The 20,793-nt window shown below is 48.6% G+C and overlaps 1 pseudogene across 1 annotated transcript in view; it reads right to left on the reverse strand.

Annotated features, from left to right (window-relative positions):
* The window catches only part of LOC146796156 (cyclic nucleotide-binding domain-containing protein 2-like), a 462,048-nt pseudogene extending 442,011 nt beyond the window's left edge, over positions 1-20,037 (reverse strand). Inside the window, exon 1 of the transcript XR_014969544.1 lies at positions 19,750-20,037. The product of XR_014969544.1 is annotated as a cyclic nucleotide-binding domain-containing protein 2-like (transcript). The remainder of the gene's footprint in view (positions 1-19,749) is intronic.
* Positions 20,038-20,793: the final 756 nt, after the last annotated feature.

The raw sequence follows: 20,793 nt of genomic DNA on the forward strand, positions 1-20,793 counted from the left end.
CACGCTGCCCTGGGAGCGCACAGCAGGAGAGGCGGTCATCACACGCTCCAGGGGGCGGCTGCGTCGGGGGTCGAGGGCCTCTTCTGTCTCTTCGGCTGCACCCGCCAGTCCCGCGGCTGTCGGGCGGCGGGCCGGGTCACCCCGGCTGACGGATTCCGCGGCCCGGCCTGCCGTGCTTATGGACACCTCAGACCTTTCTCGCAGCCCTACCATTTGACATTCTTCTGCTGTCTGTGTTTGGTTGGGGGGAGGGGGGGGGGTGTCCCCTCCGGGTTGCTGGTACTCGGGACTGGGCTGGTGTACTCCGCTGTGTTTGTTGCTCTCGGCCAGGGCGGGTGAATCAGGCTTGTTTTCTGCTGTCTCAGGGGTCCACTAGTGCTCAAGCCTGAGCGTTTTAGCTTGGTGGTTGTTCCATTTCGTTAGGGCGACAGATGCTTCTGTTTTCGAAGTATAGGGTGGGGGTTTGGGGTTGGTTTGGGGCTGTTTCTTCCTCCTAGGGAGGGTTTTGTTGGTGGGGGGTGACTCCCTCTTTGTTGTTGTTCCAAGGCATCATGTGACCTCTGACCTGCTCTCCTGCTCGATGTCCCGCTGTCCCTCCTCTCCGAGGGCTCGCGCAGCCGCGCCTCCATTGACCCCTTCTCCTGTCCACGACCATGGCTGATCCGCCCGTTCCTAAGGCCGCCATGCGCGTACTGTCCTGGAATGTCAATGGTCTGTTAGATCGCTTTAAACGCATGGCGGTCCTTAAATATGCACAACGTGCGGAGATTGATGTGCGCCTTCTCCAGGAGACCCATCTTCTCGGCAATAAATGTCCCTTTCTCACCCGTTACGGCTATGATAGGGTGTGGCACTCCGGTTTTGCGAGGGGATCCCGGGGGGTGGCTATCTTGCTCCGCAGGTCCTTTCCCTTCGTCTTGGCCCAGGTGCACTTGGACCCCCAGGGCATGGTGGTGGCGGTTTGTGGTACTCTTGAGGGGCGACCCCTCACCTTGCTGTCCCTTTATGCGGCACCAACCCTCTTACCGTCGGCCCTCTCTTACACCGCGGGCCTCCTCCCGACGCTCCCGGCGGGCTCACTCGTCCTAGGAGGAGACTTCAATGCTGTTTACGCGCCCCATCTGGACTCGACCGGACCGATCTCCATTGCCCGCGCCGCTTGCGCGATGCAGCTGTCGAACTGGGCGGAATCTCAAGGCCTGTGTGATGTCTGGAGGGTTTGGCACCCACAGACCCGTCAATACACCCACACGTCGGCGGCACACCACTCCCATGCCCGGATCGATCTCATCTTCGTTCCGTCTACCGACTGCGCGGGGGTACAGGATGCTCGCATCCTCCCGAGAGGCCTCTCGGACCACTCGCCGGTGCTCCTTGCTCTTGGCCCACCTCCCCTTTCTGCCCGCCCGATGTGGCGTCTGAACGCTTGGTTCCTTCATGACAAAGCTTTTCGGAAAGTGGTCGGTGGCGAGATCGCTGAGTATTATTCTCATAATGCGGGCTCCGTCTCCTCCTCTGCCATCCTTTGGGAGGCAGGCAAGGCGACTATTAGGGGGGCTGCAAAGGGGCATGTGCAACAGCAGCGACGTGCACAAACCCAACGACTCGCGGTTTGCGAAGCTCAAGCTTTGGAGCTCGAGCGAAACCAGGGGGCGTTGGAGGACGCCACGCGGGCGCGCCGCCTGGCTTTTCTACGGGAAGAGTTCCGCCTACACTCTCTGGAGGCGGCAAAGACTCTGTGGCGCTCCTCAGTGGCCCGGGTCTATGGATGGGGAGATAAGAATGGTACACTCCTCCACCGGCTGGCCATCTACCCCCGGGCGGGCAGGATCATTCCTGCCATCAAAGATTCCGCAGGCGGGACCCACACGGTCTCGGTGGCAATGGCCCAAACTTTTGCTGACTACTAATCCCAGTTATACCGACCCCGGGCGTCCGAGATCTCCCTTGCGGAGTTGCTGGGGGCGGACGGGACGGTGCTCGGGCGGCTGGGACAGGAGAGTTGTGAGTCCCTCGACTTACCCATTACGCTGCAGGAAATTGAGGAGGCGATTAGCCGCCTGGCGCCCGGGAAGACCCCGGGACCAGATGGATTCCCACAGGAATACTATGCTCACTATTGTGAGACCCTGGCCCCGAGGCTTCGGGACCTGTTTGCAGAAGTGGTGAAGAGGGGCTCGTTCCTGCCTGAAACGGACACAGCTACCATAGTTGTCCTTCTCAAGACGCAGCCCCCGTCCCAGTCCTGCTCCGACTACCGGCCGATATCCCTTATTAATACCGAACTCAAGATCTATGCCACGATTCTTGCGCAGCGGTTACGCCCGTCTCTTACCTCCCTGGTCCACCGGGACCAATGTGGATTTATGCACGACCGGGGGACTAGACACTGCCTGCGGCGCTTGCACCTCGCCCTGGCACACCGAGGGCGCCTTTCCCCCTATCTGGCCCTTCTGCTGGTCGACTTTGAAAAAGCCTTTGATTCGGTGGGGTGGGCCTACTTGGGTGATATCTTGGAGCGAATGGGCTTCGGTCCCCGGTTCCGCGCGATGGTCGGTGTCCTGTGTGCGAGCCCACGTGCCCGTGTGTTGGTCAATGGGGCTCTATCCCGCCCGTTTCCCATTGGTCGGGGGACGCGACAGGGCTGCCCGCTCTCGCCCCTCCTCTTCGCTCTGGCCATGGAGCCACTGGCTGTGCTGATCCGGTCGGATCCCACTATCCGTGGGTGGGAGTGCCCAGGTATGATCCATGACAAAATTGCCCTCTACGCAGATGATGTCCTTCTCTATCTTTCTGATCCGGCGATCTCGGGGCCCCGGGTCCGCCGGGTTCACCGTCGGTTTGGTCACGCGTCGGGTCTTCATCTGAACCCCAAGAAATCCGTGCTGGTCCCGCTGCACCCGTCGAGGGAGTGTTTCGACTGGCAATCTGACATTCCCCTCCGGCGGCTCTCATTTAAATACCTGGGGATCTGGGTCACCCTCCTTCCGGAACTCTGATGGGCCCTCAATGTGGCTCCTGTGGTCAACAAGACCAGATCAGATATGATTAGATGGCAGTCGCTCCCGTTGAACCCGTTGGGGAGGGTCGCCCTCTATAAGATGATGATCCTCCCCAAGTTCTTATACATGTTACAAAACACTCCGTGCCCCTTCCCACGCCCGTGGTTCCGGGAACTGGATAAGATGGCTACTAAATTTCTTTGGGGCGGCAGCAGGCCCCGGTTGGCCTTAGATCGCTGCCGGGTCCCCTCGTACGACGGAGGCCTGAGCATGACCAATCTTTACCTGTATTATTTGGCCACCCAGCTGCTGGTGATTCACGACTGGTTCTCGGCCGGGTGGGAGGATCCGGCCTACAGACTCGAGGTGCAGCTTACCGGGTTCTCCTCTATCCAAAACATGCTCTATGGGGCGACGGTTTCCCGGTCGCTCCCGGATGTTGTGCGGGCCCCCTTTCTGGCGTGGCGCGCCGCCTTGCGGCATACCCGCTGGTCGGGAAAGAAGACATTGCTCACACCACTTTGGCACGGGACTTGGTTGCGGGAGGTGGCGGGGCTTGAAGGATTTCGACGGTGGGACCTTCTCGGGATCTCCAGATTGGGTGATGTCTGGCGGGGGAGCCACATGTGTTCCTTCCAGGAGCTTCAGACCCGCTTCTCTTTGCACTCTTCGCAATTTTATAAGTACCTTCAGCTGCGACATGCGGTCCAGGCCCATGTCCCTCTGGACTCCAGGTTGCCAGCCCATAGCCCGCCTGAGGCTCAGGTGATGTTGGGGTGTCTGGGGAAGGGGGGGTATATCCTGCATCTATAAATCTCTGATCAACAATACCCCGGTGGATTGGAGCGGACTGAAACAACGATGGGTGACCTGGGTGGGTCCCCTGGATGATGCTGACTGGAGGGACGCCCTTATGGCACCCAGATCGCTTACCACTTCCGCTAGGCTGCGGCTCATTCCAACTTTACTACCTCCACGCCGCTTACCTGACCCCGGACCGCTTATATCGTGCTGGCCTCCGCCTAGACGCCTCATGTGCTCGCTGTGGGGTAGATCCGGCAGACTTCTTCCACATGGTATGGTCTTGTTCCCGCTTGGAGAGTTATTGGGCCACGATTGAAACTGAGTTAACTGAGGTCCTGGGATGGGAGATCCCCCATGACCCTAGAATGGCTCTGCTGGGCATAACGGATGGGCTAGACGGGTCCCGTAACGACAAGTACTTTCTAACCACTGCCCTAATGGTGGCCAAAAGGGATATCGCGACTGTGTGGAAACAGCCGGACCCGCCCAGGGGTGCTACCTGGAGAAGAGGTGTGGACTGGTGTGCCGCTCAGGAGCGGTCATTGTATGCTGCTCGGGGCTGCCCCAAAAAATTCCGTAAAGTATGGGGGAAATGGCTTGGGGGTCTGTTTTAAGGGGTGGGGAGTGCGGGGGCGGGGGACGGGGTGGAAAGGTGGGTCTTGCAATGGCTTGTCAATGTTTTTATGACTGGTTTTCTTGATGCCAAGTTCAACGAATTGTTGTATGTCATCCTTGACTTTGCTTTCTATAAAGAAATAAAAATTTGCTTATCAAAAAAAAGCTTGTCACTAAGAGAATTCGATGCTAATATAAAATGAACAGTGGATTTGTAGTCGTTACGTCTACAAGTTTTTTCCAAATTTCCCGTTATTACATCTGCCCTGTTAACTATTCCCATAATCATGGTGGGCAAAGTGGTAAACAGGGTTGCCCATAATATCTTCTAAACCACAGATCCGGATTAGTATGTGTGTACAAGGTTGGATGTTAAAATCACCTACCCATATAATACTCAGACCTCCTTTGCCAACATGACTGGTAATTTTAGTAATCTCTCTATCTAATTCAACCACTACTGACTACATGTTTCCCCCAAACTTATTATTATAATAATTTATTTGGAGCCATAGTTGACCACTATCACCCTCCTGCCAGAAGTTGATAGAAGTGGGGACTTGGGTGCTCAAACTTCTTTATTGGTAGAGTATTTGCAATTACATTCAATAGACCCCCTCTGGCTCTGCCTAAAAATGATGGTACTGCTTCGGTTTTTAAATGAACAGTATCCATCTAAGAATACATGTTCAGTGGTCCATGTCTCCTGTAGGCATATGATATCTTGGTCTTGCCAGTGTGATTGCCAATATGGGTTGCCTAACTTCGAGCCAATACCGGCCACGTTCCAAGAGGCTAGTTTTATACATTCTTTGCGAGCCATTATATGCTGATCTGAGGTTATTAGGCCCCCTTCGATGTTAACATGGGATCATGCCAGCCCCCCATCGTAGCCATATCCAGCTGAGGGTAGTCAATCACAGGCTTCTAAGTCTGTCAGGGGGGCAAATCTATTCTCCAATCTCAGCTCGCAACCACTCATAGTTCTATATTTTCTGTTTCACTCCATCCCTACTATCAGGTCTCTTCTGGACCTGTGGTTAAAAAGTGGAGTGTGGCTATAGAAATACTCCAATGGTAGGGCGGAGATCTGAGTTCCAGGCAAAACTGCTTTATGGAGCTGCCCTAGGAGGAATCTGACTAAAAAGTTTATTATTAAAATGTACTACCACACAATCCCCTGACAGTAATTTTCTAGAAGAGCCCACCCACCCCACTCTCCTAGCCATAATAATATGGTTTGCCAGAGACCCGCCCCTTCTTCAAAATTGTTCGCATGAGTAGATAGCCAATGTAAACTTTTAGACCTTAGTTAAGTTGTTGCTTCCCCCTGCCACTCCCGTACGATCGGTACATTCGCCAAGACCAGTACAGGTGAAGCTACTGGGGAAAGGTCTAACTTCTGGTGTGATTGAATGTTTGGCCCCCGCCTGTCTTATTCTGGCCTCTGAATAACACTCCTCATTGGTCACCCCATGAGGTCAGTTGGTCTTTGTTGAATGGATGTGCTAGTTAAGTCTATCTTTGGGGCTTACGCTAGTTTCTCTGCCTGTAAGGGAGGTTGACGGAGTGCCAGGGCAGCCGGTGAATGCGCGCACGGAGCAGTGTCCAATTAAGGGGTCACAAAATATGCAGAGTATACATAGTCTGGGTCAACTTCCCCTACTTGATTCCTCCCTTGTACTTGATATTTGCCCCCTAGGGTCAAATGTGTCAGAATTTGCAAACTGTTTGCTTCATGTTAGTCAAAGAGTGATAATCTTCCTTCTATCTCCATATATCTGTGGAGGAATGGCTCAAGTAAGAGGGTAACCATGTTTTCTAATTTTTCCCACATGGCCTCATCTCTCATTAGGGTTGAGGGGTTAGTAGGGGAAGGAATCCTCCCACTAGTTTCAAGATCTGTGGTGACCACCGCTTTCGTTCCTCTGGTAGTTCTTAAAGGCTTTTGTTTTTGGCTCTTGACGCCCTTCCTCCTCTTAACCGGTGATTGAGTTTTTAGTTCGGGCTGGAGAGGAAACTCAACTTTACTCATGGATACTACGGGACAATTTACTAGAGCAGAAGAAGGTTCCGGTTCATGCTTGTAGACAGTTTGCAGTGTATATCGGATGTGGGCTGTGTAGAGTCAGTGTTCCCTCTTTCCCCAGGGAGTGTCGTCTCAGGGAAAGTGAAGGCTCGAATGATAAGTGTTGCACTGTGAGCTCTATCTCCTGGGAGAGAACATTAGCTGCCCTTGATAGGAATGCATCTAATGTATTTACTATTGCCCCCTCGCCTGATAGTTTGGGGCTTTCCGCTTACCCATTCCTGGATCGGCTGTATTTTTCCTAGGACGAGAGTGAAGGGTCCTTAAGTGATTCTGCTTGTCAGAGGAGGGGCCCAGCCCAACCTTCTCCGGGCTCCGACAGGCATGGACGGGCCCACCGTAAGCATGCATCACGCATTAGAGCGCACTCCGGTCGCAGGAGGTGATGGCAAGCGTAGTCACCCCTGTGGGGTCCTCTGAGCAGGTGCAAATTCTCCCCTCCTGGGGAGACAAACAGGCTGTTGGCGGCTACAATGGCCGCTGGGGGCATCACGCTTTAGAGCGCTCTCCGGTCGTAGGGGGTGACAGGAAGCGTGGTCCCCCTGTGGAGTCCTCGAGCAGGTGCAAATTCTTCCCTCCTGGGGAGGCAAATAGGCTGTTGGCGGCTACAATGGCCGCGGGCAGGCATCACGCTTCAGAGCGCTCTACGGTCGCAGGGGGCAACGGGAAACATAGTCCCCCTTGTGGAGTCCTCTGAGCAGGTGCAAATTCTCCCCTCCTGGGAAGACAAACAAACAGGCTGTTGGCGGCTACAATTGCAGTGGGCAGGCAACGCGCTTTAGAGCGCTCTCTGGTCGCAGGGGTGACAGGAAGCATAATACCCCCTGCGGAGTCCTCTGAGCAGGGGCAAATTCTCTCCTCCTGGGAAGACAAACAAACAGGCTGTTGGAGGTTACCTATCTATCACCAGCCGCATTCGCTGCAGGTAAGAGCAGTGGGGCAGTGGGGCCGGCTAGGGGGAATTTCGAGAGACGGCCACGAAGGAAAATTAATTATTTATTTAATTTTCCCTTGTGGGCATTATGTGACAGTTTAGCCACTAAGTGTGACAGTTTAGCCTCCAATGTAATCTGTTCCCCTTTTAAAATATTATGACCTCAGCTTCAGCAATGTCAGATTGGAACCCAGGCTGTACCCGATGACAGTTTATATCGTTGTCGGTGAAGGTGTCAATAAAGAAGACTCTTACCTGTTATGCTCTCTACAGTCCGTTATTAATGAAGACATCACAAATTTGGCGACGATTTGGACGGGATCTGGAGTTTATGACACCTTAACAAAACGACAGGATCGTCTCAGCTGTTGCGGTCGCATCAGCTGTTTATTTCAAGGAGAGACGGAAATGACGTTAATAGCTTGTGCTGGTGGCTATTACTCTTCATGTCTTACACTGCCGTTAACTAGTAGGTGTAGTCTTGTTATAATTGTCCGTGGCAGTGTGAACTTTCTGACACAGCTTTACCCTTTCAGAGGGCGTTTTTTGTCAGGCTGAGCTCCGGTAAGGAGTGGTTACGCTTTCGAACATGGTCTCGCTCTCCAACCTGCCGGCTCGCCTGATGGGAACTGTCTGTTTGTTTCATTTATGAGCCTTTCTCCCTTGTGCCGCTTGTCAAAGATTTAAACAGTGGACTAATATTGGGAGAATCTCTTATTTTTTATTTACCTCATGATTGCCTCAAACTGTGTGAAAGCAGAGTGGCGCTGTGTGCTCACTGCCGAGCGTCGTCTTCAAACGTGTCAGATTCGAAGCGGGGGTCTAATTAGCTCGATGACTGCAGCTTTCACAAAATGAAGATTCAAGTTGTAATGTTAGTGAGGTATTATTTCATTAATAACTACCAGGCAAGAAGTGGTAACCTTGAATTTACTTTATTTCAGTGCAATAAGATAGAGCCGGGCAGAACGCGACCTCGCGGTGTATTTCCCCGCTCGCGCATGCGCAATCGTCGCATTCCGCTGTCCTCGCGCGCTGCGTCACTACGTTAGCGCGCGAGGACTAGAGTGCAACACTACATATCTCCCCCCTTTTATTTTAAACAAAGATTTTGTGGTCCATAAAGTCCCTCAGGTTGCTTAGCTTCCCTCTAGTTCAAATTCTCGAAAGTGGCTGGGTCTTACCACCACTCTGCCTGCTCTAGTGCGCCTTACCGGAGTGGAGAACGCTTCTTGGGTACCTCCTTCTGCGGGGCTCCCCCCTTTGTCTCTCGGTGTGCCCCGTTCCTCTCTCCTCGGGGTCACACTCTCCTCTCCACACTGTTCCTCCATCTCAGGTGTTACTTGCTCAACTTGCTCCTCACAGTTCCCTTCTGCTCTCCTGTCCATTTCTTCGGCTGCCTTGCTTCCTTCATTTTCTCTTGGGTTTATGTCTGTTTGTGTCCTTTCATTCTCCTCTGATTGTAGTATTCCGTATATATCCTCTGGGCCTTCTCTAGATTGTGCTGTACTACTGCAGGAGACCATTTACTAGTTATTGTTTTTTCTCTCCATGTTACATTGTCTTTGGTGAAGGGATGTCTTCCTCTCAAGATTTGGAAAGGGCTATACCCTGTGCCTGTGGGGGTGATGTGGTATGCCCAAATCATGTTCTGTATCTCTTACTCCCAATCTTTGCCCATCATGATGGCTGCTTGGATGGATCCCATGATGACTCTATTGAATCGTTCTACCTGTCCATTGCTCGACGGATGATACACGGAGGTGTGTTGTATTTTGATTACGTTCCTTTCTGCATACTTGTACCACTTTTCAGATGTGAATTGCGGTCCATTATCACTCAGGATGGTTCTTGGAATTCCTTCCCTGAGGAAAACTGAAGTTAGGAACGTAATCACTGTCTCCGCATCCATTACTTCTTGGACATGTATCTCAGGCCATTTCGAGTACTTGTCGACCAGAACACACAGATATTTGGGTGTTCCTTGGGTGTCCAGCACCGGTCCTAGAATGTCCACTGACACTTCTTCCCACGGGTCATTCGGTAGTGTGAATTTTCCCAATGCCGGTCTTAAGGGATTCAGTGTCTTGTCTGCTCTTTGGCATTGGTCATATTCTCTTACGTGTCTCTCCACCTGGACATCCATTCCGGGCCACCAGTACATGTGCTTCGCTCTCATCTTGGTTTTCACTATTCCTAGATGTCCTTCGTGCAATAGCGCGACCAGCCGAGATACTAACGCTGCCGGGGGAATAACTTTATCACCTCTGTACAGGAAAATCCCTTTGTCTCCAACTGACAGCTCCTCTCTGACTTCATAGAATTTCCTGAGCGCCTCTCGCAACCGTCTTTTCTCGGGCCACCCATGTATTATGTGCTCTTTGACCTCCCTAATCTCTCTGTCATCTTCGTATGCTTGGTTCCACTCTTGATTGCTTATCACTCTTTCTGGATCTTCCATCACCGCTACCATCTCTTCCCCTTCTGTTGCTGGGTTGGGAGCTTCTTCCATAGCTGCCGCTCTACTGAGGTAATCTGCTACTTTATTACGTGTCCCCGGTATGTACTCTACATCGTATCTGTATTCTAGTAACTTTAATGTCATCTTGGCGATGCGCGGTGTGGCACTTGCATGCCCACTCGAGGTGAGCACTTTGACTAACGGCTTGTGATCAGTTTTGAGTTTAAACCTCGTGCCCCACAGGAATTGGCGGAACTTCCCCATAGCCCACACCACCGCTAGCATCTCCTTCTCGATTACGCTATATTTATGTTCTGTAGGTGATAATGCCCTTGAAGCGAAACTGAGAGTTTCCGTCGTTCCTTCTCTCCTCTCCTGCATGAGGACTGCACCCAATCCTTTCTCGCTGACATCCGTCGTCAATATCGATAGTCCAAGCGGGTCATATCCCTGCAGTGGTACGGCTTGGCTAATGTCATTCTTTAATGCTTCAAATTCTTTTTGTGTTTCTTCTGTCCACTTGAACGCTGTTTTGTCCCTTATCAACTGTCTCAGGTGGTGTGTCTTGGTGGCAAAGTGTTGCACAAATTTGCTATAATATTCTGCCATCCCTAGGAAGGATCTCACTTCTTCTTTGTTGGATGGAGCCATAGCATTGCAAATCGCTTTCACATTTTCGCGTTTAGGCGTGATGCCCTGTCCTCCTATTTCATGTCCCAAATATGTGACCGAGGTCATTCCTAGTCGGCACTTTTCCCATTCTGCGGTCAGGCCGTTGGTTTCTAGCACACGAAGTACCTTATCTAGCTTCTTATCATGGTCTTTCCTGTCTATTCCCATCACCAGTATGTCATCCTGGAAGTACTGAATACCCTCGATGTCCTTGAAAAGACGATGCATTAATTTCTGGAATACCGCCGCTGCTGAAGCGAGACCAAAAGGCATTCTGCGGAATTGATAGCATCCGAAGGGTGTTATAAAGGATGTCAGTTTCCGGCTCGTTAGATGTAGATCTATCTGGTGATAGGCCGAGGTGAGGTCGATAGTGGAAAACCACTTTACCCCCTTCGTTTTGGACAACATTTCTTCAATGCGCGGCAATGGGAATTTTTCCACTACTAGGCACTTGTTCAGTTCTTGAAGGTCCACACACAGGCGGACTTTACCATTGGGTTTCATTGCCACTACGAAGGGGGCCAGCCATTCTGAACTGTTTATAGGTTCTGTTATACCATTTTCTTCTAGTCTGTGTAGTTCCAATTGTACTGCTTCCTTTATGGCTAGTGGCACGTTGCAGACTTTGTGGGATACCTGCCTTGAGTTTTCCTTAAGTACGATCTTGTGTGTGAATTTCTCCAGTTTGCCAACTTTCCCGCCAAACACTTTCGGGAATTTGTTTTTCATTTCTTCCAGTTCCGGCCAGCTCCCAGGCGCTGTCATAAGCACTTGCGTATCCCCTCCTGGGTCTAACTTGATCCCTAGGTCCCCTTGATCCATCCACCCTAGGACGGATGGTCCCTTCTCTGCTACGTATAATTTGCACTCCGCACTTCTTCCTCTAAATTCGAAGTTCAACTTCCTGTATCCCACCATGGGAATGGGTTCGCCTGTGTACGATACTGGCCGTATATCCGGTGGTTCTAGCCTTATTCCCAAACTGGGCTCGAATTCTTCCTTCCACACTGCTCTTTGGACGATGGTGTATGGTGATCCTGACTCTACTACAATCTTGATTCTCACTCCTCCTATTACCATGTCGCATTGTGGTTTGCGGGAGCGCTTGCCCTCTATAATACACCATCTTCCTCCTCTTGTTCTTCTTCTTCCTCCTGTTGGTCCTGCATAACGTACTTCACCATTGGTCTCTTCGTTTTCCGGCGACAAACCTTTTCGCAGTGCCCCATTATGCCGCAGAACATACATTTCGCTCGGAACGCTGGGCAACGTTTGTCCTGGGCTGCATGCGCTTGACTTCCGCACCTGTAGCACGTCGTATTGTTGTCTCTGTTCGGCTTCCATGTTTGTCCCGATTTCCCTTTCCACTTATTTTGTCCTTTCCCTTCAGGCGGCATGGCTTTACTCCTTCCCTGTGGTTCAGCGTCGTCCACCTTGTTCACCGTGGTCTTCTGGAGGGTCTCCCTTTTTGCTGCATCAGCACACCTTTTTGACATTTCCACCTTTTCTTACCATGGCAATTACTTCTTTCAGCGATGCCTCACTGTTCGTCCACAACTTGTCTTGCACCGTATTGTTGGTGGTGTGCATAACTAATTGATCTTTTATGAATTCGTCATTCAGGACTCCGTACTTGCACGTCACCGCCAACTTCCTCAACACTGCCACATAATCATCTATGGATTCGCCGGTTTCTTGTTTTCTTTGCTGGAAATTATACCGGTCAATGGAAACGCACACCGCTGGACGGTAGTGGGTGTCGAGATTTTCTATGGTGTGCCTGAATACGTCATCTGCATTCGGCCTGGGCGCGGGTACCAGATTCTGAAAGACCCTTATGCCTTCCGGGCCTGAATTGTGCAGGAGAATTCTTTTCTTCCTCATGCTGGGGAAGGCCTCCCCATTTTCATCTTCTAGGGTTGCAATGTAGTTCTTGAAGTACTCTCTCCAATCCTCCCATTTCATTTGAGGTTCTCCTGGTCTGGGCAGGAACGGGCGTCGTCAGTGAGGATGCCTGCGTGCTCATCATGGCGCGTCCTTCTGGAACCGCCCCTGGGCCTCTCGGACTGCCTGGCGCGTCCGCGCTCTCACCTTGCGCCTGATCCTGTCGGGTTTCTCCTGCTCCCCTGTCTCTGCGTGCTGCTGCTTCCGCCAGGGTCCCTTTGGATCGGAGTTGTTCTTCGTCCTTCTATTTCTCTCGGCCCCACTCCTGGTACTTCACCTTGTGGTTGGCTTCTGTCCCTTCTGGCTGCCTCTGCCACGCTCTCTCTCGCCGTGTTGTAGTTCTTGGTGGTGGTTTCCTTCCTGTGGTCCTCGGTGGTGCCTCCCAGGCTGGTCAGTGCTTCTTGGTGTGGTGACTCAGGTCTATTTTCTCACCACATATTTTTTTTCCCCCCAAATCCCATCCTCATCGCCACTGTAATGTTAGTGAGGTATTACTTCATTAATAACTACCAGGCAAGAAGTGGTAACCTTGAATTTACTTTATTTCAGTACAATAAGAGAGCGCCGGGCAGAACGCGACCTCGCGGTGTATTCCCCCGCTCGCTCATGCGCAATAGTCGCATTACGCTGTCCTCGCGCGCTACCTCACTACATTAGCGCTCGAGGACTAGAGCGCAACACTACACAAGTGTCTCTCATCAAGCAGTAAAGAATAGTTTCCACGTAACTCTGGCTCTGGTGGGAACAATTGGTTTACACTGTGACTTGCAGATCGCTTTCAGAGGAAGTTTCTTTTTTCCTCTCTCAAATTTCATTCAGCCAGTGGCAAATTCATCATTGCTTTTGCGTAAACTAGCCACCCTATTTCTTCGAAACAGATTCGTCAGTTTTACAAGTTTCTAGAATTTAACAAATTTGTGAGTTTAACCCATGGAGATGATAACCATCGTAAATTGTGGCATATAAGGAAACTCTGAAACTGCCTAAATATATGAGACTGTGGTTTTTTTTTTGGTATTCGTTTTTTTGTCATTCTTGGTATTTTATCTCACAGAGTTAACTAAGATCTTATGTCTTGGTGAAGTTGTTATCAGTATATTCCTTGTGTTCTATTCATATTCACAGTTTTTTTTAATGTTTTTTTTTTAACTATTTCGCTTCTAATTCATTTTTTGAATTGATAATTTTGGGATCTAGGAAGTGTGCAATTTCATAATGCAGAATGTCACTTCAGTACCGTTTTTTCTACCCTCACCTGGTGAACCAATAATTGAGTGGAATAAGTGGAAAAAGGTGTTTGGAAATTATGCACGTGTGTGTGGCACTAATCTTAGTGCGGAGCGCAAGAGTGCTTTATTGTTACACTGTTTGGGAGCAGAGGGACAGGATGTTCTTGAAAACTAACAGGTATGCAACTCATGTGGTATGAGAGGCCATTTTAGTAAATGCTGCAGAAATAGGTCCAGAAAACAGAATAAGGGTAGAGGTAAAGAGGTTTGTCAGGAAATAGTTTTACAAGTTAAGGAGCCCAATACTTTATTCTCGTCTGAAAGGATGTGTATTGATGGCAAGAATGTGGTAATGAAATTTGACTCTTGCTCACGCATTACGATCATTTCTGAACAAACGTTTTCTAAGATGTTTTTAAATGACAAAGTTCTGTCCAAAATGGACATTCAACCGGGAGGTTATGGGGGCTCTAAAATTGACATGCTTGGATATTTTGAGGCTTCCTTAATTGTGAGTGGCAAGAGCACGAGTGGGAAGGTTTTTTTTCTGTCCTGGTGATGACCTTCTTGGGTGGAGTCATCAAAAAGAATTACGGGTCAGTTTAAATCCTAATATGTCTCCACAAGTTCAAGTTGATGAAGTTAACTGTAGTAATAACATGTTTGCGCGAAAATTTAGTAAACTGTATCAAGACAAACTGGGAAAGTTGATTGGCTACAAGCATCGCATAAAGTTGAAATCTGATGCAATTCCTGTTGTGTCCAAAGTAAAGAGGATACCTTTGCATTTACTTTCGGCGGTGGAGAGTGAACTCAAGAAGTTGACAGAATGTGGGGTAATTGAGGAGGTTGAAGCAACCGAATGGTTGGCTCCTATCGTCGTTGCTCGGAAGAGTAATGGTGACATTCGTCTTTGTGTGGATCTCAGAGCGCTGAACAGGGATGTAATTGTCGATAAATTTCCTCTACCTAACATTGAAGAGATGATTTCCACTTTCTCTGGTGCTAAGGTTTTCAGCACTTTAGACTTGATGTCGGCCTATCATCAAGTTGAACTGGATGAATGCTCACAGGATTTAACTTCTTTCACTACTCCTTTTGGCAATTTTAAATTCAAAAGAATGCCTTTTGGTTTGATTTCTGCCGCGGCAGTGTTTCAAATGATCATGTCTAACATCTTAAAAGATCAACCAGGTGTCAAGTGTTACCAAGATGACATTATTATATTTGGATATAACAACGAAGAGCATGACCAGCGTGTGTTACAGGTGTTATCAAAACTACAGCTGGCTGGTTTAACGCTCAAAGCAAGAAAATGTACGTTTGGAGTTAGTGAAGTCACCTATCTAGGTTTCAGGGTTACTTCAACAGGAATTAGACCAAAAGAAGACTTGGTTGATACTATTCAAGCGCTGCAGAAACCCAAAAATAAAGAAGAACTCTCTTCTTTTCTGGGGATGGTGGAATATTACAGTCGTTTTATCAAAGACTTTGCTAGCAAAACGTTTAATATGAGAGTTTTGTTAAAGAAAAAAAATGATTTTGTATGGGGACAAGATTGTGCTAGAGAATTTTTAAATGTCAAATGTGAACTGAATAATGCTCAGTTCACATTTGATATTTAAAAATTCATAGAGCATAGAGTGGAGTGGCGGATACTGGAGTGTTGTAGAGGGTAGCGGTGTAGAGTTGAATAGCGTTGACTGTAGTGGCATACAGTGGAGTGACTTAGAATAGAGTGACCAGGGTGGCTGACTCCGTAACCAGGGAGCTCACGGTTCAATCACCGGCGCCGGTGGCAGATCAGCCCAGCACCATGTGACTCTGGGCAATAGCTCGCTTAATCTTTCCGACGCCTTGACACCCTCGGGTAATTGTTTGCGCTTTACAAATACTGGACATTTACATTTAGAGTGATATATAGTGGAATAGCATGGAGTGGTGTGCATTAAATGTGTATACAGTGGAATAGAGTAGATGGGTTTAGGGTAGAGTGGAGGGGTGTACATTACAGTGGCGTAGAGTGAAGTGGTGTGGAGTGTAACAGCGTGCAGTACAGTGTCGTAAAGTGAAGTGGTATATACTGGTGTGATGTACAGGGAGTGGCGTAGAAGTGGAGTGACATAGAGTGGAGTAGAGTGGAATAACATACAGTAGAGTGGCGTAGAATGGAGTGGAATAGAGTGGAGTGGCAGAGTGGAATAGCATAGAGTGTAGTAGCGCAGAGTGGAGTTGTGTACTCTGGAAAAGCATACACAAAAGTGATGGACAGAATGCCTAAATTCATCTCTGTCACTGGCAATTACTCAGGCTGCATCCCAGTCCATCTCTATTTTGCACACCATGCCACATCAGTTTATATCAAGCCTTATGCAAATCTATCTTGAACCTACTCGAATGGGAACAGTCCAGCCAGAACTGCCATGCCGTGGGCCTCCCTCAACCCGAAAACAAGCAACCCAGAACCACTAAGTGGGATGGGGATGCCCAGACATGGGTCTACTGCACACTGTGTCACTGGAACCAATCTATATCTGACTGAGCCCTAAACCGCAAAACCGGTCTTAATTGAGTGAGGCGAGCTCCTTGGTGTCTTTGTCAGTTTTTCTGCATTGGCCAATAAAGGCTGGAAATGCACGGAAAGGCAGCAGAAGATACTGGGAATAAACAGGAGTCAAACAAAGGCAGTGGGAAGTCACAGGATGCCACTTGGCTGGGACTGAATGCCAAGGAAAGTACAAGCAGACAATAGAAAGACAAGGGGTGACAATTGAGAAACACGGAAAGTCATTAGGGAGTTACTGGCTGCAGAAGACACTATGTGTCCTTGCTACCGGATAGGGTGTAGCGAGACGGCTGGGTGCCTGGTGGAGCAATGACAGGACAAGATAAAAGTACCCCCCGCACATCAAGCCAGCCAAATGTCCAGGACCACCTCAGCTGTGCTCTATTGACTGTGGACACTGATAGAATGTAGGAGAAGTAATGGTTAGAACAAATCCATCAGTCCAAATGAGGACCTCAATAACAAAAAATAAATGCTGCTGAGCCTCCCCTAGTGTAGTCACCCTGCCCAGTGGGATTGTTTATCCCTGCACAAACTCAACACCTATTTGCAATCCCAGGAAGGATCTCTCCTGTGCCATAGCCCTCTACTGCCTCTGTTCCCACCGAATGTTGAGCAGTAGAACCAAGCTCTAGCCTTACTTGGTTGTGCTTGCACCTGGAAACACATGGGTACTCCCTAAAGTCACATGAGAGAAAGGCCCAGCACCTGTGCCAAACACTGAAGAGAGACTTCTAGCCCCCCTCAGGTAGGCCATTTACTTTGATTCTGGAGTCATGAATACACCCTAAAAGCAGTCCCAAACCTGTAGGGGCCCACGAGTAACAGAAATTATTGACCTCGACCACTGAATCTCGAACTATCAAGTGAGATTACCCCACAAACCTTATTCAACTAGAGCGAGCACTAATCCCTCTAAGGGGTTTGCCTTGTAAAACATACCGAATGGACTAAAGGTATGTCCAGAGACAGAGTTTATTTGTGCTACTGGCTAGTGTGGTCTTGCAGCCAAGGCCCTAGTGCTCTTATTCAAGGATTTCCCCCATATTTCATTTTTTCAGAAGTTCATAGGTGTAGACTAAAAAAGTGCAATGGGTGGGGAACTAAGGTGAAGCAGGTGGGGGTCCATGTAAATGCCTCTGATTGACGCTATGGGCGAGGTTGGGAGCAATGGAGGAGCTGGGTGGGGGCTAAACAAAACAAAAAAGCCAAGTGGAACAGGATGGGTGGAAGAAGCAATGGATGAGCTTGGTGGGGAAATACCATGAAAGGGGGAAAGAACATGAAAGGGGGGAAATAACATGAAAGGGGGGATGTGAGGGAAAGCAGCACAAGGGGAGAGAGCAAGAAAACACAAGCACTCCCAAGGAATAATGAAAGAAAAAGAAAAAAAGTAGGTCTCTGATGTAGAGCCATGGAAGGATACACGTCACCAAATCAAATATCCACTGAAAGGAAGCAACCGAATAAGACTGGCAAGAAAGGCAACCAATGGTAAGCTGTGGGCTGTTTCAAAGCCCACTATACGAATTTGTATATAACACAGTAGGTTTTCAACAACAGACAACCAAAGCTGTCTGTAGGTGAAATGTAAAGAAAAAAAAAGAAAACTATGAAAGTCCTAATTGGGAGCATGCACCTACAATACTGCAAAGGTGGGTAGGTTTGTACAAACACTACTGGGAACAGAAAACAAGCATTTGTAATGCAATAGGTCTCGCATTTACGAGAGTTTAAGCTATTGTGATTCACAATGGCATTAGCTCAAACTCTTGGAAATGAGAGACCTATTTCACTTCAAAGAAGCGGCCGCCAATGTCTGGGGCTACTTGAAAGTGAAAGCGTGCATGGCGAGGAAAGCACGTCGTGCCTGCAGTAGGAGAAACCCATTAAAGAAAAGAGTGCTTACAGACTGAATAAGACATACCGTGTCGCAACAGAAGTAAAAGGGCCAGTCGCCATGGGAGGTTACAAATGCAGACAGGACTGTACCAAGGGGAGGCTAACAAGTCTAATAACGAGTCGCAAGCCAGCGTTTACGAAGGACAAGGACACAAGCCAAAGACAAATATGGGCGGAGAGTGGGCGGGGCTGCAAAGCTGGACTCTAATACTGCATGCCTCACATCAGCGCATGCGCTGCTCAGGCTCGACCTATAAAGAGATGGAGGGAATGCTTGAATTAATATGAGCCACTGGCAATTGCTGTGGCTCCATTCCAGTCCACCCTTTTTTGCCGATTGTGCTTTTCTGAGCAAAGACCAGGTATATGGAATCAGGCGTAATCCTCCTCCAATAGGAACAGTCCATCCTGAACTGTTGGATCACTTCCCTCTTTGAACGGACACTCAAGCAACCTCAAAGCTGTTTCGGAGTTTGTGTGCCTCCTTATAGAAGGTGACCTATGGGTCCTAGACACATTAACCATGAGGCTCACATCTGGGCATACCCATCACACTTTCAGCATCTGATAGTGAAAAACAAAAAAATGATGGCCTCCATTTTAGCAATGCTCTGAAGTGCGGAAATACTCAATAAATCGAATTACGCACATTTCTTTATATCTGTAATATTAAACAGAAGTTCACAGCGTTTTCCAAAATCAAAATTGTAATTTTAATAGCGCTTAAGACATCTGAAGAGGCACTGAAGCTCTTTCTGCAACAAGTAGCACGCTACTCCAGATCCAAGATTAATACAATTATTATTATTATTTCTAGGTATTTATTTCTTGGCATCAGTTGTTTTAGGATTGTGCCCTTGATTTCGTGTGTCTTAAGTAGAGTTTGGGATAGGGAAGGAAAACGAATCGTACACAAATACAACCATACCTCACTGTCAGTTATCACCATCACACAGCTGTATTACACACAACGTGACATATCTGGGTCCCAGCAAAGTTATCTAAAATGTGAAGATCTTCAGTGTTACCCATCCCGCATGCAAAACTGCTTAGTTCTAGTATATATGAGCATTTTAGAGATATACCCAGCTAAGATGACAGGGCACTGCACAGCACGAAAGGGAAAAATGGCCGCAACAGTATAATTTACATATGCTAGCATACATTGTGAAAATTAATCCAGTATGGATAAAATGAAAGACAAAAAAGAGCGTGGTCAACGCAGAAATGGCTTACCATCTAGAACTTTGATCTATAAGTAGATTAATCCTTGCGCGGTTCAATGTGACCTTACTTTTCGTGCTGAGGTGCGTGACTTCGGACCCTGTCTGTGGCTTACCATGTAGAGCTGAAGAGCTACGAATTCAATCATTCATTCATTCATTCATTCATGCATGCAGTGTGTGACCTTATATTAAGTGCTAGGGTTCTTTAGGCTCCATTTGACTTTGGAATCATGCCGGTTTCCTAGCCTATTCTGAGCTGTGAGCTATAGATTCGTTCATTTATGTATTCAGCGCCACCTTACTGTTAACGCTGGAGTTCCTGGGACCCTCTGTGGCTGCTCTGTGTCACCGCTCGTGACAGACGTCCTGCGGAGAGTGTCAGGAGTCTCACTGAAAATATCAGACGGCCAGGGGGACTCGCACGCGACAAGGTCCTCCAGCCGCGCGGATGAGGGGCTGCTGCTCACAGAAACCTCGCGAGAGGTGCACAGCCACTGCCAGCTCATTCTCGAAGCCCGGCGCCGGGGTCTTAGGGGTGAAAGAAATGGGGCCCACGTTTGTCGTTCTAAAAGGGCAAGTCAAGCCCACTGCTCCGGTGTTCCCCAGAGGACGCCACTACTCACCCAAGCTAATGGCGGGTCCACTTAAACCACAAAACTCCACGAGTCGCTCAGGCAACAGGGGATGATCCTAGAAACCAACACGACTAACAGGTTCACCGTGTTTATTCCAGTTCCCATCAGGAGATAAAAGGTCCAGAAGGTAAGCCTAAATGACAGCTCGTATTGAGTGCCGACCTGCAGTCCACGCGTTAAAGGAGTTAGCTTTACATCCTTCCTCCGCGTGGTTAAAATTGGACCACTGAACTGAGTAGTAAGAAGGTGGGATGTACCAATATTTGGTTCAGAGAACTTCGGACACATTTTGGTTTCGGCCAAATATTCTTTTATTGACTTCTTAACAAGTGAAGGGGTGATGTCTTATACCAAGCAAATGCACATTAAGACTTTGCAAAGTGACTGTAGTTCACAAATTAGATTTTTACAATTTGACATACGTTTAATGCTCATTGTCATTTTCTGGATTTAATGTCTAAATAAGCCTTTCTGATAGGTAATAAGGTAAATCAAAGAATCGTTTATAAAAGATTTTCTCATTACTTCTACGTGGTCTGTTTATGAATAACAACTTTAGTTCTAAATGCCTGGCAGTAATATCATGCATGACTTGATACTATCACTATATATGAACATTAATAAACAATTGTTTGTTGCAGCCATTATCAACATTATTTTATTGGTAAAAGAATATAGGGAGAAGCTGACCCTACACAGACGTGGAAGAGT

Source organism: Triturus cristatus, chromosome 10, assembly GCF_964204655.1.
Source record: "Triturus cristatus chromosome 10, aTriCri1.1, whole genome shotgun sequence".
Taxonomy (NCBI): Eukaryota; Metazoa; Chordata; class Amphibia; order Caudata; family Salamandridae; genus Triturus; species Triturus cristatus.